The following is a 27,307-nucleotide window of genomic DNA, read 5'->3' as shown; positions in this document are numbered from 1 at the left end:
AAAGGTAAAGGTAAAGGTTCCCTTGCTCGAAAGCCAGTCGAGTCCGACTCTAGGGTTGCGGTGCTCATCTCCATTTCCAAGCCGAAGAGCCAGCGCTGTCCGAAGACGTTTCCGTGGTCATGTGGCCGGCATGACTAAACACAAAGGCGCACGGAACGCTGTTCCCTTCCCACCAAAGTGGTACCTATTTATCTACTTGCAATTTCTTGCTTTCGAACTGCTAGGTTGGCAGGAGCTGGAACTCGAGACGGGAGCTCACCCCATCTTGCGGCACCCGGGTCTCGAACTGCTGAACTACCAACCTTCCACAGCCTGCAGTTCACTGTCTTAACCACTTGAGCCACCGCAGCTTGAGCCCGGAAGGAAGGGCTTAAAAGGGGAATTAGGGAATCCAATGGGAAAAGGGCAGAGAGGGGACAGACAAGAGAATCCACCACTCACTAAGGGAAAGGGGGAAACACGGACGCAAGGGAAAGGATATAAAAAGGGACAGACAGCTGAGGTTGAGGAGGTCAGAAGTCCGCACTAGAGAGAGGAGTGATGGTGCCCAGGAGTAAGCTCCAGGGGTGAAGCAATGGACTCACAATGAAGCAGGAAGCTAGACTAGATGGACCTTTGGTCTGATCCAGCGCAGCCACTCTTACATTCTTATATTTAAACAGAGATCTAAGCCACTGTTTATAGGGGAGTAGAAGAGCACCTAGTTTGCAGGCAGAAGCTCCCTCCCAGGTTCAATCCTCAGCATCTCCACTTAAAAGGAACAGGTAACAGGTGATGTGAAAGACCTCAGCCTGACACCCTGAGAAGCCACTGACAGTCACAGTAGACAAAGATGACACTGACCTTGATAAACCAATGTCCTGATTCAATATAAGGCAGCATCGTGTCTTCAGTGTCAGCAGCACGCCAGCCCCCAGGGGCTATGAATCTATAGAGCTCTCACGTTGTGCACATAGCTGGGGTGATCTAGTTTAAACAAAACGGTCACTGGGTGCATGAGGTGCCAGACGTTTTCCTTGCTTTCCTGGAATCACATTACGATCAGGAGATACAGGGGCAGGCTTAAGCTGTTAACAGAGTTAGTGTGGGAGTTGTCGAACAGTTCACATTTGACAATTTTATACTCTCGGGTTCAGACAAACACTATTCTGTTAACAGACATGCCCCTCCTAATTTTTCTCCTGCTGCAAGAGTGGGTATGCTTCATTGGCTAGGTGAAACAGTAAAGAATCAGGGGTTGCCCCCATTTTCTGAAATGTAGGGGGTCAGACAAAATGCACGGATAAAATGAGGGTTTATTCATTACAACATGAACTGCATATTAAACTCACTTCTTCCCGTTAAGCTGGTTCCATAAGAGGCTCCCCATTTTGTTTGCAAGCATTTGGACAACCCACCATGGCTCCAAGCTTAACACAGGCCACGCCTGCATTGTCTTGCCTACAGCGAACCTGTATAGAAAGATTTGGCCCATCAACCCCATCCCCCCCACACCAGGTAGTGTAAAGGTTCAGACACAAAGGGTTAACTCTCCCCAACCTGCTGGGATTGTGGAACCATCAGTTAGGGATGCCATGAACCTTGCCACAAATGTGTCCGTCAGCTGAACTTCCCACATTTGATGGGAGCGATTATGACAAGCCAATCCTGGGATTAGTTCACTGGCGAGGCAAATAGCACAGACCCATTACCAACCGGTTAACAGCTGTGCAGTCTTTTACTGATACTAGCCATACTGTTTGGTAATTTCTATTATTTATTTAAAGCATGTGTTACATGCCTTTCCACCCAGGTCAGGGCAGAAGGACCTGAGCAGGATATAATGCCGGTTATAATGTCATAGAGTCCGCTCTTCAAAGCAGCCGTTTTCTCCAGGGGAACTGATCCCGGTAGTCCAGAGAACAGCAGTGATTCTGGGAGAGTACCAGTCCCCAGCTGGGGGTTGGCAACCCTATTAGAGCAGGTTGGACTGTTGACCCTCTGGTCAACAGTGCTGCTAGTATATAAACACACTGGAAAAGGAGGGGGGAGTAGGATGTTCCAGTGGAGTAGGGGAAGGGTAGGGGGATAATCCTTCTCTTGGCAGGTTTACACTGCAATCACGGACTTCGAAGGGTGCCAAGCTCCTTAGGTCGTTTTTAATGGCTGCTCATTCTTAACTGCTAAGATCTGTTGATGTGTTCATTGCTTTTTTGTCCTTTGCATTAATTGTGTTCCATAAAGTCAGCATTGAATTAATATTGCTGTACCCATACCAGCTCTGAAGCCACTGCCAGTAAAAAAAGAGAGCAAAACGCAGTGAATCGATACCCAGAACTGATCTGACAACGCAGAGCCAATTTTTTTTGAGCTGTCATAGAGGAGCATTCAAAAAGAACAAGGCTTTCTGGCTTGTCTTTCATGAGCAGTCTTTGAATACTAATAAACCTCTTGCCCAATATTCAGGAACAACAATAACCCTCCGCTGCCCTGCAAAGCTAAAAGTGCAGTCCAAAAGGCATTTAATGGCTTCATCTTGGCGCCTTGTGTGACACAGCTAGATCAGATGGGGGCAATTATAGCAAGGTGGAGAGAGGTACCTGGTAATCAGACCAACCCCCTGTGCCAGGGCCATTTCGAGCTTTTCTTCTCAGGTAGGGCAACCACATTGAAAAGTGAGCAATATATTTGTTTTGTAGTTGATGCTTTCTGATTGTTCAGTTATATTTGGTAGTTGCTCTGCAATGGGGGTTAGTGTAAGATTATGTTTAAACTGTGGCTGCATCTTAAAAGGGGCTGGGGCAGGTCCCTGAAACCTTCAGAATGTGGTTAAATACAGGTCAATATATTCCCCAGTTAATCATCTTGGGAAGGGGTCCCCATCATGGTACTGGTGTAGGCTTGCCAGTCCCCAGGTCCTGACGGGGGTTCCCCTGGTTTTTGGGGCTTCTTCCCACCACCGGCCAGCTGTCCAGTGGGGGAAACCCTAAACAGCCACGTCCCTGTGTGATGTCCCTGTAGGGTTGCTTTTACACCTGATCTCCAGCTGACAGAGATCAGCTCCCCTTGAAGAAAATGGCTGCTTTGAAGGGTGGATTCTATGGCACTGTACCATGCTGAGGCCACTCTCCAAACCCCGCCCTCTCCTGGATCCACCCACAAAGTCTCCAGGTATTTTCCTACCCAAACCTGGCAACCCTATGTTCCTGACGCAGTGACGTGTTACTATGTGTGCTTGTATTTGCATTTTGTCTGTACTGTGCTTATGAAGTATTGCTCAAATGTCTATGTATCTGTGCCTTTGGGAACTCAGGGCTCGCTGCTATGTGTGTTTGCTGCTATGTGTTTGTATGGCTGGCCTTTCACCTCATGCTGCCCACGGATGGGCATTGCTGAGATGCCTGCTCCAAAGCACATGCGTCCCTGGAATTTCTCAGAGGGCCTCTGGTCAGAGGAGGTCACCTCCAGTATGCACAAAGAGACATTTGGAGAAACAACAGGCTTGGCCACCATGATGGACTGTGGGAAAGCACGCAACTCCCCTTGCTATCTGGTTTGGCATCAAAAAGACAACACTGTTTATGACTCTGGACCAGCAACATCTCAGCAAGTCAAAAGGTTGCCAATGGAAACGGAGGTCCACACCTTACCACATGGCCCCGCTTTGATGTAGGATAGAATATCCGCATATTGCCCCCTGCCCCTTCATTAGGACGTCACCCCCTTGTGGACCTATAGCCATAGAATAGAGGACGGACCCCAGGGTTTATGGCAGGTAAGGCCATGCCCAGAACAGAGCTGTTAAAAAGAGAAACACGGCTTTGTTTCTCTCTCTCTCCCTCTCGAGCCTTTTCTTCCTCCCCTTAGCGTGCACTAAGGTGCTTCAGGTGACTCTCTAAGTTTCCCCGGAGTTGCGACCAGGGAACGCGCACGTGGCTTGGCGGGACCAGCCTGTGTGTTTTCAGAGTTCACCAGTTGATGCGTTAGCTGCCCTTCTTTCCTAAGAGGAGATTTCTTCTCAGCGGACCTCAGATAAGTATGATCGCATACCTGTGAAGTCATCCCCCTTACTTGATGCTTTTGTTATTTTCCATGCTGTTTGTGTCTATTTCCTATTGTAACTAAGGAGCTTGTGCGAATCGTGTATGTATCTGTTTTTGTATGTCTGAAGAAACTGCTTTAGTAAAGGCAACATTGATTCATAAAACCTAGAGTGTTGTCTGACTTCCTGGGAAATAGTGAGCTTTCAACACCAATCTGACCTCTGGATACACGGGTTTAGAACTCATGCACCGCCCACCCTCTGTAAACAGAGCTGACCTGGGCTCCCGGAACCGTCTTTGGACCGGTTCGGGTAACAGACGTTACCCAGAAGTGATGTCATCATGTTGGTGACATCATCGTCGTCATCAATTTTATTTGTTAATTGCCCTATCCCAGCCTGCGCTGGGCTCTGGGCAATGCACAACGGGGCATAATGCCATGAAAATATACAAAACATTAACATTCAGTGTACAATTTGATAAAACTAAGAGAACCAGAATAAAAAAATCCAAGATGTGGTCCTATAAAGTTTTTATCTTAATTCTGGACTACCTGGCTATTTTCTGGGCAGGGGGAGAGGGAACTAAAAAAAAATTCAGAGGGGGAGAGGAAGTGTATAGAATAAAAGTCTCCTGCCTTCTCCTGTGATGTCTTTCTGATAACATGCTGTGCCTTATTTCCTGTTGCAAGCCAAATGGTGGGGCAGATGGCCTGAACAACTTTATAACCCACATTCTTCACACTTCCATGCTAGAAGCTAGACTGTAAGGCTCCACACTAGGCCTCACATGAGTGTTGACACGTAGGCAATGAAGAAGCTGTGGAGTTTGGGTCACCTGACTGCAGGAGGGGCTCCAAACTTCTAGCCATTCCTGTGTTGCAGCTATGGCAACCAACAATTGGGCACACCCATGCCCACTCCCAATTGGCTGATGGCCACAGCTAATTTGTGACTGGAATTGGGCTATAATTGATTGATCCCTCTGGGAGTGAATTTTTTAGCTCTCCCTTCCTCCTCTTGTCATTATCTGTTTTATGGCACCTGAAATGCTGCCTCTTGAGAGACAAAGAGTTGCTTTGTGACTTGGAGCACATGGCTGTGCAAAAATGGGATTTCCCTTCAAAATCCCTTGGTACTGGGACTATCTTGGACTGATGAATACTCCTGACGTGGTAACTATGAATCATTAATGTTTAGTTAAGGAAAACAGCCCTAGCCTTTGTTATTTTTGTAATCTCTGGTAGTCTATGCTAAGCTCTGTACTGAATAAAGATCCTCCTTATTGCTAAATTGGTTTTGATGTTGTAACTGAATTCCAAGTTTAAGCCTGGTGCCTAACCCTGACCACATATACTACCTTGGTAAGAGTGTGCATCTCTAGATAGAGTTGCTATTGTGTTAAATCCCATATGCTAAGGGTTGGAATCTCTCCCTTAGGAAAGGCAGGGACTAGTGAAAAGAGGTTCTGGCGGCAAATTGTTGTGAAGACCAGAGATGGTATAGACCATCTCGTGGTTTGTTGTTTAATGTATTGAAAAATACAGGATTCCCTCCCATTCCTGGACTGGCCTGGGTGGCTAAACCCTGTACAGGAAGGAAGGGTGCCAGCCAAGGAAAAACATTGCTGCCCTCAACCCAAAGCCTGGTGGAACATCTCTGCCTTACAGGCCCTGCGGAATTGCATCAGATCTCACAGGGCCCTGGTGTCAATTGGCAGAGTTCCACCAGGTCAGGGCCAGGGCCTTCTTGGTTGAGGGCAGCTGGATATCCTTAGGGCCAGGGATCACCATTAGAGCATAAAACTCTCCTGGAGACACACTGGAGGAGACGGTCCTGTAGATAAGTTGCGAGGGATGCTCTGGTTTGAGGGCAAAACTCTATGGTAAATTTGTCCTCAAACTACAGAGTTTTGCCCTCAAACCAGAGTGTCACCATGTTATGTACTGAGCTCGCACCTGAGCACGGACTTAGCTTCGTTTACAGAACAATAGGGGACCAGGATCCTGGAAGGAACCCTTTGTACAAAAGTTCTTATGTAAATAACCAATCACGGGGAATGGGTGTGTGCTGGGTGTGGTGTTGAGCACGCATTTAAGCAGGGCTTCGGTCCTGCTTGAGTTGTCTTTTAGTTTGAGCTGAAATCACAATAAACCATGAGCTGATCACTCCACGCGTCTGAACCCAGTACATTTCAGTGGCAACGAGGATGGGATCCTGATGGGAGAGCCAGCAGCAGAGAGCATCGCACCGCGCAACGAGCCCCAGAGCCCCGTGCATTGCACCACTCCAGAAACCATGGCAACCCCATCGGGATCAGGACAATTGCCCGAGTTCGACCCCACACATCCCAATCTCTGGGAAGCATGGGTGGAACGCCTGAAATACTTCATCATCTTCCAGCGTGTAACCGATGCCGAGATGAAGGCCCTCCTGCTCAGCTCGTATGGAATCACCATGCTATGGCTCATCCAGGGCCTCATCGCACCGAAGACCTTGGATGAGGCCTCATACGATGACCTCATCAAGGTGCTCACAGATGGCACGCCGTGTGGACTTCTTTTCGCGCCACCAGAGATCCAACGAAGCGGCCGCTCACTTCATGGCTGAACTTTGCCGGCTGGCACTCAACTGCGCATTCGGAGATCTCGAAGACGCCCTGCTCAACCAATTCGTCATGGGCGTCCATGAGCAGAAACTCCACCACAAGGATTCCCTCAGAAGGATCATCCATGGGGACTGGGACCACCGGTTCATGGCTTTCCTTTTCGGCCACCACATAACCCCATGCACAACAACCGGCCGCAGCCCTGCAGAACCTTCTCCTGGAAGGAACCTATTGTACAGGAGTTCTTATGTAAATAACCAATCATGGGGAGTGGGTGTGTGCTGGGTGTGGTGTTGAGCACGCATTTAAGCAGGGCTTCAGTCCTGCTTGAGTTGTCTTTTAGTTTGAGCTGAAATCACAATAAACCATGAGCTGATCACTCCACACGTCTGAACACAGTACATTTCACGCCACATGATATTACTGATGCGATGACATCACTTTTGGGTGATGGTATTACATCGGGGACATCATGCAAAGTCCCTGCCCCCTCCATGAATGCCCCCAAATCCCCCCATCAGTGACAGGGTAAGACCTGACAACCCTATGCCGGTGGGCACTATGGCATCCACCAACGTTTTTCTGGTGCATGCCAAGTGTTTCTTAGAAAGTGGGTGGGGCCGGGTGGGTCTTTTGCCAGCAAGCCCTTTGATTGGCCACTGGAGATTTGATTGGCTGTGGAGATTTTTAAAAAACATTCATTTGGCAGCCACCACAGCACAAGGATCTTCACTGTGTGACTGAAAGTAAGCTGGGGCAGCCATTTCATAGCTGGTTCCACCTCCAGTGGCCGCCATTTTATGGTAGCCATTTTGTGGATGTGCCCACCACACTGTGCCAAAATTCCAAAGGTGTCCACTGGCTCAAAAAGGTTGGAGAACCCCTGGATTCGGATTTATTAGTTTCAAAGGGTAGCTGTGATGGTCTGCAGTAGAACCATTAGGTTTGAGTTCACTACCATCTTAGAGACCAAAAAGATTTTCAGGGCATAAGTTTAGCAGAGATAACGGGAAACTAGGAAATGAGTAAAAGATAATAGAGCAGACTTGCGGTCCATTTAACAGCAGGCTGCGAAGCCAAGTTCTTCATAATTATTGGGGCTGCAAAGATGACTCATTAATTCGGTCAAACATGATGGGAATCTAGCGGAGCCGGTAATCTAGACCAGCGTGTCAAATGGCTGGATGTTGACAACAATGAAATAGGAAAGGATTTCTGAAAGATGGTGTGCTTTGAGCAGAACAAATCCATCGTCTTTGTGCCTTCTCGGCTTGTGAAACTGTCAGGAGAGTCGAACCAAACTGTCCTGGTTAAACACAGTAAGCTTCATACAGTTAGCAACAGAGGAAGTGATTTGCGAATCTGCCTGACACCAGCATTGGTGCATTTCCTCTGATAAGAAGTGAACCTGCTCCTCCCGTGGGGGAGCTGCCATAACAGCCAGGGAAGGCAGCATGGGCCAGTCTAATCTAGGTGCTGCCACAGTTCACAGACGCTGGTTTTTCACACCCATCTGAGGCAGGCTGCCAACTTTTCAACCAACTGAACGGCTTAGTGGGCAAACTTTAGCAAGGGATAAAACGCTTTGAGGAAGTAAGACTTTTGAGAAGGCCTACAAACAAAGCCTGACTAGCCGTATCTTGTCAGAACTTAGCAGCTAAGCAGGGTCCACCATGGTTAGTACTTGGATGGGGAGGCCACCAAGGAAGAATGGGGTTGCTATGTGGTGGATGGCAATGGCAAACTGCCTCTGCCTTGAAAACCCCATGAGGTAGAACTTCATGGGGCGCCATGAGTCGGCTGTGACTTGACAGCACACAATGATCATGAACAAAGAGTGGCTAACAGAATTTATTTATGCAGGTATTATACTCCACTTGTTTCAGACTGGGGACTAGGGTTTCCAGGTCCTCCTTGGCCTCTTGAAGGGCTGCCAGCTGCAGGTTGGGAAACTCCTGCAGATTTGGGGGTGGAGCCTAGGTTTGGTGCAGTGGTTAAGTGTGCGGACTCTAACCTGGGAGAACCGGGTTTGATTCCCCACTCCTCACTTGCACCTGCTGAATGACCTTGGGAAAGCTGTAGCTCTGATAACAGCTGTTCTTGAAAAAGAGCAGTTTCTGTCAGAGCTCTCTCAGCCCCACCTACGTCACAGGGCGTCTGTTGTGGGGAGGGGAAGGGAAAGGAGTTTGTAAACCACTCTGAGACACCTTTGGGTAGTGAAGGGTGGGGTATAAATCCAATCTCCTCCTCCTCCTCCTCCTCCTCCTCTTCTTCTTCTTCGTGGGGTACAATGGCACAGAGTCCACCCTCCAAGGCAGACATTTTTTCCAGGGGAACTGATCTTTCTGTAGTCTGGAGAAGAGCTGTAATTCCAGGAAACCTCCCAATCCCTGGAGGTTGACAGTATGAACTCAGCCACTGACTGAGCACTGTGGCATTGTAATTAACCTGTTACAACAGAAGCCTCTTGAGGACTGGAACTCACTTCCTTAGCTACAGGAAAGTACAGCTGAAGATGTGCCTCCAGTCCACAAACGTGTATAGCACAATAAATCAATTTTGGTGTAGTGGTTAAGAGTGGTGGTCTCTAGAGAACCAGGTTTGATTCCCTACTCCTCCACATGTTTTGGGTTTTTTTTGTTTTGTTTGTTGATACTGGATTTTGATTTGGCATTGTATGAATTTACTGTATCTTTGAAAAATTAAAATAAAAACGAAGTGGGGGGGGAACAGAACTGTTAGACAGAATATACTAAGTCCTGCCTCACAGATTCTGTCGCTGAGATCTAGTGTGGTATAGTGCGGTATAGTGGTTGGTGGGGAGGAGGAGGAGGAGGTTTTATACCCCACCCTTCACTCGGAGTCTCAGAGCGGCTTACAATTTCCTTCCCTTCCCCTCCCCACAACACATACTCTGTGAGGTAGGTGGGGCTGAGACAGCTCTGAGAGAACTACTCTTGAGAGAACAGCTCTGAGAGAACTGTGACTGACCCAAGGTCACCCAGCTGGCTGCATGTGGAGGAGTGGGGAATCAAACCTGGTTCTCCAGATTAGAGTCCACTGCTCGTAACCACTGCACCAAACTGGCTTTGTAAAACCTGCATTCAAATCCCTACTCTGCTATGCAGTTTGCTTGGTGGGTCAGGCACACACTGTAATGTTCTGTAACTACACTCCAGCTCTGGGGCCTCAGGGATCAATTGCTTTTTCAGAAAAACTCAGTCCACTGTTTTCATCTACATGCTGCTTATCTTCCTAGTTTGAAAAGGGGTGTGTGTGGGTGTGGGTGTGTGTGAGTGAAAGTCTGCTTACGCTCGCATAGTGCCAGCTTGGAGTAGTCTATGAGGGCCTGGGAAATGTATGATCTCAGCATCCACCCTGATCTTGGGTGCAAGGAATGGCTAGATAAGGTAACCGTTAGTGGCAGGTGTGGGAGGGCGGCCTTTGAGGCAAGTTTGAACCTTTGGTGGGCTGAATGAGAATGTTGATTGGGTAGTTAGATTTGAGGGTGTATGTCTCGCATGTAGTATAGGGTTGGACCTGGCATCTGGGTGTCAGTTCTGGCACAGAATCTGTCCATGCCTGGAATCTGCTACAATAGTGTTGTGAGAGTGATTGCATCCGAGACGTGACACACACTGTCAGTCAGTGTCACGTACCTCACAGGGTCGGGATGGGGTAACAAGTTCAGCTGCCTTGAGCTTCTTTGAGGAAGGGCAGGCTAAAAATGAGCTAGGCGGGTCTAGAGTGTGTTCATTTCGAGGGGAGGGGCGAGTTCTTTGCATGTTCGCCAGTGAAGAACCAACCCAGGAAGTGAAGATGCTCTTTTGAAAATGTTCTTCAAGCCCCTTCCCTCTTTCCATGGCAAACAGTCCGTCCAAGATTACTTCTTAAAGGCAGCTTTCAAGATTCTTGGATACATCCTTATATACACACACATATGGAGAACTGTGGGCACCAGTAGGGTTGCCAACCTCCAGTTGGTGGCTGGAGACTTTGGAGTTGCAACTGATCTCCAAGTTACAGAGATTGGATTCCCTGGAGAAAATGGTTGCTTTGGAGGATGGACTCTTTGGCACTGTACCTCACTGAGGTCCCTTCCCTCCCCAACCCCCCCCCCTCCTTGGGCTCCACCTCCCCCAAAAAAATCTCCATGTGTTTCCCAACCTAAAGCTGACAACCCTAGACAGCAGATACATAACTGGACTTACAAGTTTATTTCAGAGCTGTTTTATTAAACCAAGCTGGGGCAGAGGGGAGAGGAACTCATAAAAGTATTTGTCTTTTTTTATGTTTCACATGAATAATTTGAAAAGCCTCTGGGAAGCTCAGTTGGCCATATGAGGTGTCACCTTGATTAATTCTTCTGCTGTCGGGGGATCAAGGAAGTTATTAACAGGGAGCTAATATCCAGCCTAAGAGCAATTTAGAGTATAGCACAATGAAATGTGCCAAGTTTTCTTTGCATTGTTTGAGTGTACGGGTGTAGTCAGACAGCATTTCTACCAATGAATGGTTTTCTACAGCTGTGTTCCTTCAAAGACACCGAGGTTCCCCATCAAATCCCACATCTTGCACAAAACCATTGCCCTCACCTTCAATGTCTTCTATGGTCTTGGCAACCCACCCCAATTTCTCGGCCCTCAGATTTATCCGTTTTATTTCCTTATTTAAAATATTTATATACCTCTTTTCTGACATGCACTCAGAACAGTATCCATTTCTTCTTCAAGGAGTTCAGGTTAGCATATGTGGCTCCCCCATTATATGTTCACAACTAGGGTAGTGTAGTATGAATGGGAATATAAAGATTTTTATATATAGGTTTTTTCCTTCTTGATTGTTCATATTCATGTTTCTCTGGCTTTTATAGATTTATTCTTTAAGTAATATTTTATTAGAATGTTAGAAAGGCCTGTTATATAGAAGGTCTGATATTGTAGGTCTGATATTGTTAGCAGACAACATAATAGGTACAAAGTTCATGATTCTGTAGTTTTTAGGGCAAACCGTTCAATGTCTGGGTAAGATAAGATTTTAGTCTCCTATGAAGAATCCTTGCCCATTATCATTTAGGTTAGGTTAAGTAAACACTTAGTTTGACATAGATATGTGTTTCTTTATATCTGGCCAATCAGAGGATTATTACTCAAATTACCACTGTCTTTTGTAACCAATTATGCTGTTTGAATATTGTTTTCTTGATGATGTCAGTCCATGTATAAAATATCATGTATTTCCTGAATATGTTCAGAATAGGCTCAAGAAGAAGATGAAGAAGAAAAAGAAGAAAGTTGTCAATTTTTGATGAGTTATTTGGTCTAATTGTTTTCCTATTAATTGAAGCATATTTCCTGAATATGCTGAGAAGAAAGTAGTCAATTTTGGATGGACTATTTGGTCCAATCGTTTTTCTGTTAATTGAAATAAAACATAGGTCTTCCTCCTCATTTGACTTCATTTTTTACGTGGAATCTAATATGTACAACAGTTGCCAGGTCTGGGTTGGGGAATAGCTGGAGATTTGGGGGGGGGTGGAGCCTGGGGAGGGTGGGGTTTGGAGAGAGGAGGGACTTCAGCAGAGTATAGTGCCATACAGTCCACTTTCCAAAGTAGCCATTTGCTCCAGGTGAACTGATCTGTATTGTCTAGAGTCCAGTTGTAATTCCGGGAGATCTCCAGCCACTCCCTGGAGGTTGGCAATCCTATTCACAACAGATCTATGAGATAGATCAGGCTGAGGGGCTATGACAGGCTCAGAGTCTCCCAGTGAGTTTCACAGCAGAGTGGTGATCTGAACACAGGTCTCTCGGTTCCTTGCCCAGTGCTCTAACGGCTACGCCACACAAATCCAGATCGGCCCCTTCCTGTGAACCTGTGTTCCTTCAGGTCCATCAGCTGGCTGAAATGACTTCATCTTGTCTCCCTTTTAATTGAGAACATCCACCTAAGGCCGCTTCCCTTTCTTCCTGCATCAGAACCCATCTCTGCCATAAAGACTTCGGCTCTAGCCCCGGTACTCCCCCTTTACTGAAAACAGGGCTGGTTTCAGATTTTGGGGGGGCCTGGGCAGAGTACCCTCCTCTCCTTTGCCTACCACCAGGGCTCCCTTCTCATGCCTCCCTTCCCAACCGCTGACGCACATGCCTGTGCATTATCCCCCCCACCCGGCCCTTCATGAGCCCTGTTTTCTCTAAGCTGTGTACATGAGTGGCTGCTCATTAACACAGAAGCTTCTACCATCCCTTCTGAGTGTGAAGCAGGTAGCTCCTCGATTAAGGGAACTGGTGAGAATTCAGATGAGTTTGTGAGCTCCATATGTAAATGCTTATTCTTGACTGGGGGTCCGTTCAGATGGCTCTTTAGAACCACGCCAGGCACGAGTGCCTGGCAGATTTAAAGGTAATGTCCAGACACAAACATCTGGGAAATGCCCCTGTTCCATGGACATCCCGTTTTGCCGCGGTTCGGAGCCATACTCAAAAGATACCACTTTAAATCTGCAGTTTTCGGGTCCCGACGGGGCAACCGTGGACTTTCACCTGTCTGATTGTTCCACCTGTGCGCAATCCTCCCGTCAGGGTGGTCTGATGTCAGACCATCCTGAGCAGGCGCAATTTTTAAAAAATCACTACTCCATATGCGCTTAAATGCATTTAAAAACGAGGCTGCGGAACACCGATCCAGTGCCACAAACACTTAAATGTTTTGAATGACCCGTGAGTTTAAGGACGATCGGTTAATGGGATGGGAGCTGGAGGGAGGATGGGTCTTTCGACATGCAAAATAGTCTCTCCAGTGAGTATGATCTCAATGCCAAGGGGGATGGTCGGGACTCGTTTAGTCCAGCCCTGCAAGCGTGGGTCAGAGCTGAAAACAAAAGAAGAATTTGGTCCTGCTTGGGCTGTCCTGTTGGTCAGAATTACGGCTACGCGTCCCTCATGCGGTGCTTTGAACGTTTGACTCCACGCACACACGGATCTACAAGGACGTGCAATCATGCCTATGTGCATGTGCAAAACGTTTTTTAAAAAAAACACTGCGCGTGCCTCCTTCAGTGGACGCCGTCTAGACAAGCCACAGCGGAAGCAGTGCACGGCAAGGCGATTCCCCTGGGGGATGTCTGGTCATGTGAGGACAGATTAAAAAGATCAGGACCAAATTTGAACCGGCATAATGGTGGGATTAGCTGCCCATCTGAACGCACCCTCTGATGAAGATTGGAAACATGGTTTAACCTGGGAAACACATTAGTCTTCAGTCTGCTGGAATGCTACACAGTTCACTGGAAGATCTGTATATGCTTGCAGGTGAATTGTCATTTTCAAAAGTCTTATCTGTTGAATTAGTCTGCTGGAAAACTACACAGTCTACTGGAAGACGGGTGTGTGTGCGCGCACACACACACACTTGCTGGTGAATTGTTGTTTGTGGAACATAGAAATTTCAGGTGGCCTTGATGCCGCTATTTTTTCAGAAGACTTACCTGTTGAATTGAGTAACATTTATGATTTGGATTTATCTTTGTAATTGATCTGTTTAGTTCCCGGACATGGTGTTGTGTATGTTTAAAGTGCACTTTGGAAGTTTTCATTCTTGTATAAGATTCCTGAAGTTTATATAAACCTATTGATGTGCAAATTTGTAATCATCTTTATTTGGTTCACATATTGTCTATAAGTGAATCTTCACAGTGTTTTTGGTGTGTTTTTGCCATTTATAGCACTTTGTGCCCTTACATTTTTTTATTTTTTTCCTTTCAAGATTACAGCAGTTATACTCTGCTCAGGGTTTGAACTGTTCCACTCAGTGGGGGGGGGGGATTAGAGGGAACATTGCCTCTCACCACCTGCACTTACAGATGCCTGCACTACCTACACGCTTGTTTTCTGATGCCCATTCCCTGTATGCAGTGCGTACAGTTGGGAGCATGGATAGGAGAGTGCTTGCAAACATGCGGGTGGGCAGCAGGGGAGATGCATGATCCATGGCAGCATGCCCCGCTGGAAGCCCTGAGCCCTGGCAGCTGCCCTACCTCAGGGTATGCTGACGCCAGCCCTGACAGAAAGAAGTGCAAGGATTTTATTCCTGTGCTACCTTGCTTGAAGGACCTGCAGTGGCTCAAGTGGTTAAGACGCTGAACTGCAGGGTGTGGAAAGTTGGTAGTTCAGCAGTTCGAGACCCGAGTGTGCCGGATGACGGAGTGAGCTCCCGTCTCTAGTTCCAGCTCCTGCCAACCTAGCAGTTCAAAAGCAAGAAATTGCAAGTAGATAAATAGGTACCACTTCGGTGGGAAGGTAACAGCGTACCGTGCGCCTTGGTGTTTAGTCATGCCGGCCACATGACCATGGAAATGTCTTCGGACAGCGCTGGCTCTTCGGCTTTGAAACGGAGATGAGCACCACAACCCTAGTTGGATTCGACTGGCTTTCGAGCAAGGGAAGCTTTACCTTTACCTTTTACCTTGCTTGAACACGTGGATTTGCCTAATACTACTGAGTTAGACAATTCATCTACCAAGGTCAGTCTTATTCATTTTGATTATCGGTGGCTGGGGGTCAGGTGGAGTCTTTGATATCATCTGCCACTTGATCCTTTTTCAATTGCGATGCCGGGGTTGAGAACTTCAGCCTGCAAAGTAGACTGTTTCACCACTGAGCTGAGGGTTGCCAGCTCCAAGTCAGGAAATCCCTGGAGGTCTGGTAGTGAAGCCTGAGGAGGGGAGAGTTTTGGGAGGGACCTCAGAAGGTTATGAGGTAGAGTTCCTATCCTCCTGTTGGGATCTGGAGACCTCCTGGAATTACAATTCATCTCCAGGTAATAGAGACCAGTTCCCTTGGAGAAAACGACATCTTTAGTAGTTGGACTCTGTGGCCTTAAACCCAGCTGTGGTCCCTCCCCTCCCCAAACCCCACCTTCCCCAGACGTCACCCCTAAATCTGGAGTTGGCAACCCTATAATGTTGTAAAGTCCACCCTCCAAAGCAGCCATTTTCTCCAGGGGAACTGATCTCTGTAGTCTGGAGCTCAGTCATTATTCTAGGAGATCTCCAGGCTGACAATTCTAATGGAGGCACAGTTCCAAAACCTTCCCTTTCCTCCCCCACTTCTCTCCCTGTTGCCCCACCAGCAGCAGCTGAAATGGAGATTCTAAGCTTTGGGAAGGCATGTGGTCTTCTGCGGAGACTGCACAGTAAAGTATATGGAAGTCACGAGATCACCCAGTGGCCCGGCCAGATACCTGATGGCCTTGCACATCCAACCCCCTCCTTTTTCTCCGAGGCCCTGGAGCGGGGATTCTGCGAGCAGCAGCCGAAGGCAGGAGCTGCCATATTATGTCCTTCAAAGAGCAATGCCTCCCGCCTTCACAGAGGCCCTGTTGCCATGCAACCCATGAAAGTGCAACAGGGGGAAGAAACAGTAGGAAGAAGCATCGCTATCCATTTGCACTCACTCATAGCCTCCCTTGTGAAGCAGTGGGATGCAAACCACGGGTGGCGGAGAATTGTGATGCAGGCACCAGTGGTCCCTTCTAAGCTGTGGAGTCTGGTGAGCAAAAAATCTACAGTGTGAGCTCCTGGCATGGAAGTTGTGAGCGAGCGATTTGGCTGCTGCATCAATGAGTTTGCTCTGGAGCCATCCTTCCCGAGCGAAGGCAAAAATGTGTGAGCCGGAGGCTAAAAATCTGTGAGCTAGCTCACACTAACTCAACTTAGAGGGAACACTGGCAGGCACCCAAAGAGGAAGCCGAGGTGTATTGAATGGAGGAGGGAGCTGGGAAGGCCAAGAAAGTTTGATAAACTTTATAGGCATTGGGAAACTCCTGGTGGGTAGCTGTTAGTAGCTGGAGATCTCCTGGGATTATAACTAATTTGCAGGTATGGTTGCAAGGTCCCCTCTAGCCACCAGTAGGGGGTGTGGGGTGGGGTTGCCAGATCCAGGTTGGGAAACTTCTGGAGATTTGGGGGATGGAGCCTGGGGAGGACAGGGACCTCAGCGGTGTACAATGCCACAGAGTCTACCCTCCGAAGCATCCGTTTCCTCCAGGGGAACTGATCTCTGTAGTCTGGAGATGAGCTGTAATTCCAGGGGATTTCCAGGTCCCGCCTGGAGGTTGGCATTCCTAATTTATATCCCATTGAAGTCTCTCCCCAAACCACGCCCTCCTCAGGCTCCATTCCCCAAATCTCCAGGTATTTCCCAAGTCAGAGCTTGTGCTACTAAAATAAAGCAGGAGCCCAGAGGCCTGTTAAAATACCAACAATATTTACTCCAGTATAAACTTCTGTGAGTCAAAGCTCACTCCATCAGATGCATGAGATGTTATTCAAGCACCAAGTCTTGAGACCTGTAGCTCACGTGCTTTTGCAAAAATGACTTTTGGTAATAATAAGATGTGATTTTTTTTTTAAAGGGAGGGAAGTGTCTCTCTCACTACATTTATGGCAGAAATCTTCTTCATAATATTGTTTTCACACAGCTTTATGGCAGTGTCATGGCACTGTGATGCAGTAACAGACTGTTTTTCAAGCAGTAACCCAGATACGGTTTTCACCTAAAGGACTACAGAGCAGCTGGGTCCAAAGATGAAACAAGTTAGCCCTGGATTTTGTAACTAAATAGCTTCTAGTTATACACAGAAGTGTCTCCATTGGTGGCTGCTGTTCCCCTAATACAACAGGAAATAAGACACCAGCAGAGGAACCAAAAGACAAGAGGAAGCCATGCAAGTGCACAGAAATCAGTGGATTTGATAGGTCCTAGCACGTTTCAAATAAAGAGATGCTTCTTGGGGAAAAAATATAGGCTCTGGCAGGCCAACAGCAGAAGGCACTGATGATCACAGATCTTCATGGATCTTCCCGGAAGCCATTTGCAACCCCAGGAAACCTGATTCCCGGGGTTGTAAAATTCACACTGAGTGATAGCTATGCCTGTTGCTGGGCTGCAGGGAGGAGTGGGTAGCGGCTGACATCAGCCTTTTCGCCTCTTCCATGGCTTCTTTTAAATCACATGACCAAACCCCGATTGTGGCTCTATGACGATTCTTTCTTGGATGTCTCTAGACACAAAATGCCTCTCTACCGCTTCCCATCCATCTCTCGCCACCACAACTAGATAGTAAATGTTACGAAATATGTTTCCATTGTGGGTGCACTGAAAGTTAAACCAGATCCATTGTGAGATGGGAGGCACAGGATGACTTCACTGAACTCTGTTCAATGTGCCTATTTCTTTCTTTTCTAAAAAGAAAGTCTTAAGGTTTGGACAGCCATTTTAAAAAGAACCTCCCATAACATGTAAGAGAGACAGACAGCTTGATGTAGTATTTAGAGGTTTGTGCTAGGATCTAAGAGACCTAGGTAGAGTTGCCAGTCCTCAGGTCCTGGCAGAGGTTCCCCTTGTTTGGGGGGCTTCTGCCCACCCCCAAACAGCTGCATCCCTGAGTGACGTCCCCAACATGATCACATCACCCAGAAGTGATGTCATTGCATCTGTGACATCATGGAGGACGCTCTAGTTTGAAGGTAAAACTCTATGGTAAATTTGCCCTCAAACCAGAGTGTCACCATGCGACGTCACTGATTCAATTATGTCACTTCCAGGTGATGTAATCACGTTGGGGACATCGCGTTATGTCCCCACCCCCTCCAGGAATGCCTTTCCCAAATTCCCCCGCCAGTGACTAGGTAGGACCTGGAAACCCTAAACCCAGGTTCAAATCCCCAGTCTGCCATGGAAGCTTGTTGGGTGACCTTGGGCCAGTCAAATGCTCTGGGCTTAACCTACCTCACAGGGTTGTTGTAATGAGAATCAAACAGAGGAGAAGGATGCAAGCTGCTTTGCATCCCCATTGAAGAGAAAGGTGGGATATAAATGAAGTCAATAAACAATAGCTGACAAAGGGAGAGCCAGTGTGGTACAGTGGTTAGAGTGCCAAGCTAGGATCTGGGAGACCCAGGTGCAAATCCCCTCTCATGCCATTGGAGCACACTGGGTGACCTTGGGCCCATCACACGTTATCAGCCTAGCCTACCTCACAGGGTTGTTGTGAGGATAAAATGGAGGAAATGAAAACTACGTTAAGTGGCTTTGGGTCCTCACTGGGGAGAAGGGCAGAGTATAGATAAAGTAAATAATAATAAAATAACATGTGAAATGAGGTGACTAATACTTTATGGCTTAGTAGCAAATAAGACATTCCATTCTGATCTGAGTGGGAAACGCTCCAATAACACCTGGGCCTATGAAAGGCTTGCAGTGCAGCATCACAGTACTTAGAAATAATCAAAAGGCTCTTAGATTCCCTGCATAGATCAAAATCATGTACAGGCTCAGGTAAGAGCCCTGCAATTCTCAGCATATCTTTACGTTGGATCAGGGTTCCCTGGAGAGAGAGGTAATTTGCACCTGCCACATTTGGAAACACAGAAACCTGACCGTCTCGTTCAGAGAGTGATGTACCTCCAGGTGGCTGCTGCTTCCTGTGAGATGAAGGAGAGACGGCTGTTTGAAATCCACAAGTCAGGAAGGAAAGGCAAGCAGGGTGCCATAAACAATTTCTGGGACTTGGCAAGCAGCCCCGTCTGCAAATAACTAAGTGGGAACCGGGAGGAGAGACGACAGAAATCACATCTCACCCTCTGCGCTCTATTCTCCTTATTCGCACAAATGAAATAAATGTGGTCTCTGTGTTCCAAGCTTTGTTTTTCTGATGGGTTGGGGTGGGATTTTTTGGCTACACTCATGCGTCACCTATAGTGGCATCTTTTAACTTCCTTCCCCCTTTTGCGCTTTAATTTGTTTACTTTAGGCAATGTTGGGGTCACCTTTTGTCCCTAGGTGAAGATGGAATGTAAATCTTTGGAGGGGGGAAAACATACTCTGAACGATCACAGATGAAAATGACTTGATAGCATTAGGAAAAACGAGAAGAAAAGCCTCTTAAACAAATGAACCACTGAAACCGATTTAGCATCCAGGGGAAAGAGAGAAAGAAAAGCTTCGACATAACCTTGGCTTTTTTGCCATTGTTTGTGGCAGTGTTTATGGGCAGTTGCCACCGGTCTGTTCTGCCGTATGAGCTACAATAGCGCTCTAGCAGGTGCTATAGAACATCCACAGTTTCTCCTGTTCTTGAGGTAGCTTTTGGAACAGACAAGACATAAAGTACCTGTGTACAGAATCTGCCCCAGGCTTTTAAAGCTCATCAGCAGCCTCCGGCACGGAAAATCGATACCAGGGAACAGAGCCATCCCTCCCTGTCTACTCATAGTCCCAACTGAAGGATGCAATGAATGTGAACAAGACTGTGAACAAGACCCTGAGCAATATTCAAATATACTATAACCAAATTGCTAATTTACCCACGAGTACAGCCCCCTCACCGGATCACCTCCATCTTTTGCCCCAAATTCAAACGGAATGTTGTATTGCACCCTTTCATACCTGTGCAATAGCCACTATCCACTCACAGGCTATTCTGCATAATCCCCATCCGTAGGCAGGTAAATAAGCTATTTTTTCAAGATGGGTAGCCGTCTTTGTCTGTCTGTAGCAGTAGAAAAGAGCAAGAGTCCAGTAGCAGCTTAAAGACTAACAAAATATGTGGTAGGGGATGAGTTTTTGTGACTCACGAAAGCTCATACCCAGCCACGTATTTTGCTATTTTGTTAGTCTTTAAGGTGCTACTGGACTCAAGCTTTTCTCTCTCTCTTTTTTGTAATTTATTTTAGCTTTTGCAGTTGTGCAGTGAGTGGATACAGATAACCGAAGGTACATATCCTCCAGGGTCATCCTTAAGGAAACTTACTTTTTGAGCACAGACTACTGCCAGTTTCCCCCATTTGCACATGCACACTGCACCACTGAAATGACGTACAACATACGCACTGCTTTTTGCACCTTCATGGTCCCGCTACCACTGATTCCAGAGAAGTCACAGGTAGAGTTGCCAGTTCTGGGTTGGGAATTACCTGGAGATTTTGGGGGGGAAGCCTGGGAGGTTGGGGTCTGGGGAGAGGAGGGACCTCAGCAGGGTATAATACCATAAAGTCCGCCCTCCAAAGCAGCCATTTTCTCCAGGGGAACTAATGTTGGTCACCTGGAGATCAATTGAAGAAGAAGACGGAGAAGAAGACAGAGATGACAAAGAGGAGGAGGAGGAGGAGGAGGAGGAGACTTGGTTTATATGAATGGGAGCGGTGGCGCAGGCAGTATAACGCCTGCATTAACAACAACTCGAGCACCTGTTCGAGCCCCACCGCGGTCGAGGTGAGCTCTCGACCCTTAAGTCCTAGCTCCCGTCCAACACGTGGATTGAAAGCCGAGTAACTAACGGCAAGTAAATGGGAACCCACCCTTAGAAGGGTGGGAGGCACCCTCCTCCCTGCAGAGGTGTGTGGAGAGCGGCGGCAATGACGGCAACGGCAACGGCGGCTGCAGTAAAACAGCGGCAGCAGCAAAAGATCGGAGGAGGAGGCGGCATGGCGCTGAAGGTGGTGAGCGGCGGCAGCAGAGACGGAGGGGGACTGATCCCTGGTGGCCAGCAGCGGAAAGAGCAAGGTGGCTGTCGTCGGCAGAGGACGGAGGCGCGGTGACGTCATCCAGAGGCGCGCGGAGCCAGAAGGACGTAGTTGGGCCGAGGAGGACGTCGCCTGTGAACCATCCGCCTGTCTGCCTAAAGCGCTAGAACATCTCGCAGCCAGAAAAAGGAGCCGAGCCGGAAGAATGACACCAGCCTCCACCAGGGTGCCGGTAGGCAGCCCCTTCCATTGAATTGATGTGGCCTTAGTTAGGATTCAAATATGTGACTAGCACCCAAAAATGTAAACCGCCCAGAGACCCCTACGGGGGTTAGGGCAGTATATCAAGTTGAAATAATAAATAAATAAATATCCTGCCCTTCACTTGGAGTCTCAGAGCGGCTTACAAACTCCTTTCCCTTCCCCTCCCCACAACAGACACCCTATGAGGTGGGTGGGGCTGAGAGAGCTCTTGACAGAAACTGCTCTTTTTTCAAGAACAGCTCTTATCAGAACTATGGCTTGCCCAAGGTCATCCAGCCAGGTGCAAATGGAGGAGCGGGGAATAAAACCCAGTTCTCCCAGATTGGAGTCTGCGGACTTAACCACGACACCAAACTGGCTCTCCAACTAAACAGACAAGGTGATGGGAGCAGTGGCGCAGGCAGTAAAGACAGCCTGCATTACATCTGGCCGAATAGCTGCAACGGCTGTTCGAGCCCCACTGCGGCCGGGGTGAGCTCCTGGTCCGTGTCCCAGCTCCCGCCCACCCAGCGGTTCGAAAGCTGTATTGGCGAGTAGATGAATGGGTACCTGCTCTTAGAGCGGGGGGGCACCCTTCCTTCCCTTCAGTTGATGGCGGCAAGCGGTTGAACAAAGGAGCAGTGGTGGCGGTGAAAAAATATAGCAGCGGCAATGGCGGCATCGGCGGTGGCGAATCGAGCGGCTCAGACGGGGAAGCGCGGTGGCAGGGCGATGTAACAGGCCGGAGCCAATTAGGACGGAGGCCTGCTGCAGCACGTGCTGCCGTGCACGATGAGTCCGTCCCCAAAAGGAGTCGCTGCGAAAGAGATCTGCACCGGAGACGCCGCCACCTAGGACTTGGAAAGAACCTCCGCAGGAAAAACAATGATCAAGAGACCCTGATAGGTGCCTGATAGGTAATCACTACCCCCCCCCCATTGTCTGTGGCCCTAGTAAGATAATAAACTGTACTACTATGTAAACCGCTCAGAGCCCTTCGGGGATGAGCGGTCTAGAAATTGAAGGTATAAAAATAAAAAATAAAATAAAATGTCAAAGCCCTGCATCTGAGACCCTAGAGAGCCACTGCCAGTCAGAGTAGACTGGCAAGAGTAGCAAGTAGGAAGAGATATCAGATATCAGAGTAGCAAGAGATATCCAGGTACCACCTGGAGGGTGGCAAACCTAGATGCAGATGATGCTTGTCGATATGGCAAACATAAGAGAAGCCAATGTTGGATCAGGCCAATGGCCCATCCAGTTCAACACTGTCACACAGTGGCCAAAAATACCAGGTGCCATCAGGAGGTCCAGCAGTGGGACCAGGACATTAGAAGCCCTCCCACTGTTGCCCCCCCCCCCCAAGCACCAAGAATACAAAGCATCACTTGCCCCAGACTGAGAGTTCCTATCTATACCTTGTGGCTAACAGCCATTGATGGACCTCTACTCCATATGTTTATCTAATTCCCTCTTGAAGCCTTCCATGCTTGTAGCCCCCACCACCTCCTGTGGCAGTGAATTCCATATGTTAATCACTCTCTGGGTGAAGAAGGAAATGCCTTGCCCACCACAGTTGGGTGGTGCATATGCTGACTAAGAGTTTGCAATTTTTATTAGATCCCACTTTGATCGCCACTTTGGGGTCAGGAAGCAATTTTTCTCCAGGCCAGTTTTGTTAGGGATCCTGGAGGGAGTTTTTGCTATCTTCTGGGTATGGAACAGGGGTCACTGGGGGTGTGGGGGGAGGTATTTGTGAATCTCCTGCATTATGCAGTGGTTGTACTAGATGACCCTGGAGGTCCATCCAACTCTATGATTCTACTGATGGAAGATTAAGTTAACACAGTTGTGAGTACACTTTAATGCAGAAACTGGCTTTCTACCTAGAGTTTGCCCAGAGAGGCATGCATTTGTTACATCTTTGCTGGACTACTACAATGCACTTTTCCATGGGCTGCCCTTTAAGGTGATCCAGAAGTTTCACTTGCTGCAGAAACCCCCCCCCCCCCACTTCTCCACCATCTACACTTTGCTTTGCTTTTGGGTCAATTTCAAAAGTGCTGGTTCTTGCCTTAAAAAAATACAATTATAAAGCCTGGGTCACACACACCCGAAGGAGTGTCTTTTCTGGTATGAGCCGGTATGCCAACATAAATCCTCCCAGGGCTTCGTCTTCAGTGTCCCAGCCATGATGATTGTTTGACCTTCCATGGCTCAAGGATGTTCACTGCCAGCCATGGCACCTGTTCTCTGATACATACCGCATGAGGAAGACACACAAACACAGGAGGCTGCCATCTACTGGGTCAGACCATTGGTCTATCTAGGTCAGTATTGTCTAGTCTGACTGGGAGTGGCTCTCCAGGGTCACAGGGCATCTAGTCCAACCCCCTTGCTCAAGTCAGGATCAGCCTAGAGCATCCCTGACAAGTGTCTGTCCAGTGAGGGGGCGCTCACCACCTCCCTAGGGCACCTGGTCTGTTTAGTTGGAGATGTCAGGGACTGAAGCGAAGATGTTCTATGTGCTAAGCTCTACCACTGAGCCCCAACTCCTCCCTGCATCAGGAGGATTCACACTTTGGTGCAGAAACTGCAAAGCCTTCCCATCTAAACAGCCTTTTGGTGGCCACTGAGCTAAACTGAAACAATGTTCACGAAGTGGCGTGCTTGCAGCAGAGAAGAATTTAGGGACATTTTTAATCAGTTTGCATTTAATAATGTAATATGTTTGTGCAGCGCATTCTCCCCCCCCCCCAGCAGCCGTACGCTGCCCCGAGGCACTGGTTGATGATGGGAAATGCAAGGGTATAGGATTTTATTGATTTATTCCTTGAACAGGCACCAGTTCATGCAGGTGGCCTGAGCCCTCGGGCAAGAGCCTGTGGACTCTGGGCCTTCTGCTCTTAGCCTGAGGGGCTAGATGGATAGATGAAGTGAAACAAACAGGAAGCATAAATGACTCGGAATAAAAACAGTGAATTGATCACTGTGGTGAGAATTTTTCTACCTGCTCCCATCTCTTAGTTTCTCTGCCAGTCAGCCAGTCCTCTCCTGTAGCATCACTGCCTGGACCTGCCATAGTTTGTTGTGATCCACACAGTCAAAAGCTTTAGCATAGTCAATGAAGCAGAAGTAGATGTTTTTCTGGTACTCTCTTGCTTTCTCCATAATCCAGCGAATGTTGGCAATTTGATCTCTGGTTCCTCTACCTCTTCGAAACCCAGCTTGTACTTCTGGCAGTTCTCTATCCACGTACTGTTGAAACCTAGCTTGTAGGATCTTGAGCATGACCTTGCTAGAACAAATCAGTCAATCCTAAAAGAAATCAACCCTGACTGTTCCCTGGAAGGCCAGATAATGAAACTGAAGCTCAAATACTTTGGCCACCAAATGAGAAGGGAGCACTCACTGGAGAAGACCCTGATGCTGGGAAAGATTGAAGGTCAAAGAAGATGGGGACGGCAAAGGATGAGATGGCTAGACAGTGTCATAGATGCAACGAACATGAAACTGAGCAAACTTCAAAGGACAGCGGAAGACCGGAAGGCCTGGCGGGAGCTGGTCCATGGGGTCGCGAAGAGTCAGACTCGACTGTGCGACTGAACAACAAAAATCCTGAAAACCTTTCCCTGCTCGTCCCTTCACATTTGTTCTTTTTTTTCTTTTTTTTGGCCAACCCTTACTCCTCTCCTATCTCTCCAAGGTTGTTTCTCTGGACTAGCCACATAAAAGGAACAGAACTTTGGACAAAAGTAACTTTAACTGGGTATGAGTTTAAATGAATACAACCTTGGAGGGAGGGCAATGGTGCTCGGGGGGGTTCGAAAGGGTTTGGTGAAATGGCCTCTTACCTCAGACCGTGGCCGGGTGCGCAGGAAAGGAAACTGAGCTCTGCAGGTGGGCAGAGCTGAAGTCACACACACTGACAGCCTCAATGATGCATAACAGTTTATTTAAGGGTTGTTGTTGTTCAGTTGCACAGTCGAGTCCTACTCTTTGCGACCCCATGGACCAGATCCCGCCAGGCCTTCCTGTCTTCCGCCGTCCTCTGAAGTTTGGTCAACTTCATGTTCGTTGCATCGATGACACTGTCTAACCATCTCATCCTTTGCCGTCCCCGTCTTCTTTGACCTTCAATCTTTCCCAGCATCAGGGTCTTCTCCAGTGAGTGCTCCCTTCTCATTGGGTGGCCAAAGTATTTGAGCTTCAGTTTCATTATCTGGCCTTCCAGGGAACAGTCAGGGTTGACTTCTTTTAGGATTGACTGATTTGATCTCCTTTCAGTCCAAGGGACTCTCAAGAGTCTTCTCCAGCACCATAATTCAAAAGCATCTATTCTTCGGCGCTCGGCCTTCCTTACAGTCCAACTCTCGCAGCCATACATGACTACTGGGAATACCATTGCTTTGACCATGCGGACTTTTGTTGGCAGGGTGATGTCTCTACTTTTTATCATGCTGTTTAGGTGCACCATCACTTTCCTCCCAAAGAGCAGGCGTCTTTTAATTTCATGGCTGCAGTCACAGTCCGTGGTGATCTGGGATCCCAGGAACGTGAAGTCTGTCACTACTTCTACGACTTCCCCTTCTATTTGCCAAGGAGTGATGGGGCCGGATGCCATGATCTTAGTTTTTTTGATGTTGAGCTTCAAGCCCACTTTTGCACTCTCCTCTTTCACTCTGAGCAAGAGGCTCTTAAGGTCCTCTTCACTTTCTGCCATTAGAGTGATATCGTCTGCATATCTGAGGTTAATACTAGGCTAAGCTTTACTGTCTGTATGTATAATAATACAAGAACCTGTCGATCCTTCTATTTATGGCAAGCAAAGCTCAACAGAAAATAAAGCCAGGGGTTTCCAAACTGGCCGCCACCTTCAAGATGATGGTGGGAGTGGCAGTGCCAAAAACAAGGGGGATCAGGACATTTGGGCCCATGTTCTCCCTAGGTCCCCCCCCTACCTGCTCTGTTTTGGCAATGGAAGCTTACTGTTTATGGTATTTTATTTATTGCATTTATGGCAGGCATTTATGGTAGGCATAGCCCATAAGAAATTATAACTAGGAGCTTCAAAATTGGCCACCATCTTCAGAAGTCGCAGTACCAAACATAAAGGGAATCAGAAGATCCTGATCCAGGTTATCTCAAAATCACCTCCCCATGCTATTTGCAGTAGAAGCTAAAGTACCCTGTTTGTGACAGATGTAGTTCACTGAAGAGGGGAGCTAGAAGTCTCAACATTGGCCATCAGCTTCAGGAAGATAATGGGCGCTGCAGTGCCTAGAATGAAGGGAATCAAAACATGCTGGCCCGATTAGCTCTATAGCACCCCTGCCCAAAAGCTATTTGCAATGTACCTGACAGTTTTCTGCTTGTGGCAGACACAACTCATTAGAAAATAAAGCTGGGGGTCTCAAATTGGCCACCCTGCTTCAGGGTGATTGTGGGATACATGATACCAAAAATAAAGGGAATTGGGGCATCTTGGTCCAGATTACCTCCAGAACCTCCCTGTGCTGTTTGGAGTGGAAACAATGCTCACAACAAGCCAGGAAACATATTCCAGACTCAGTGACATATGGGGCTAGCAAGCAGGGTTGGGACCCCTGGGTTTGTATTACAAAGGAACTGAGCCCAGAAACTCTTCCTACCTTGGGCTGACTTCTGGGCTTCACCATGTTAGCTGCCTAAAAGACCCTGTGGAGAGTTTACATTGAAAACAGAACTTCAGCATACCAGAATCCTAAAATTAGATTCATAACAACCTACAGACTGGTAGGAAATTGGTAATTATCCAGAAAGAATAAATGATGGGTCCATTATACATTATGTGCCTTGAAACCATTTGGGGGCCACTTAGTGGTTGATTTTTGTTCCGGGAGTAATTGCCATAAAAGGTTTCTCTGATGTG

This window comes from Gekko japonicus, unplaced genomic scaffold, assembly GCF_001447785.1.
Source record: "Gekko japonicus isolate JY-2015 unplaced genomic scaffold, Gekko_japonicus_V1.1 scaffold529, whole genome shotgun sequence".
NCBI classification, from domain to species: Eukaryota; Metazoa; Chordata; class Lepidosauria; order Squamata; family Gekkonidae; genus Gekko; species Gekko japonicus.
This window is presented reverse-complemented; position numbering follows the sequence as displayed.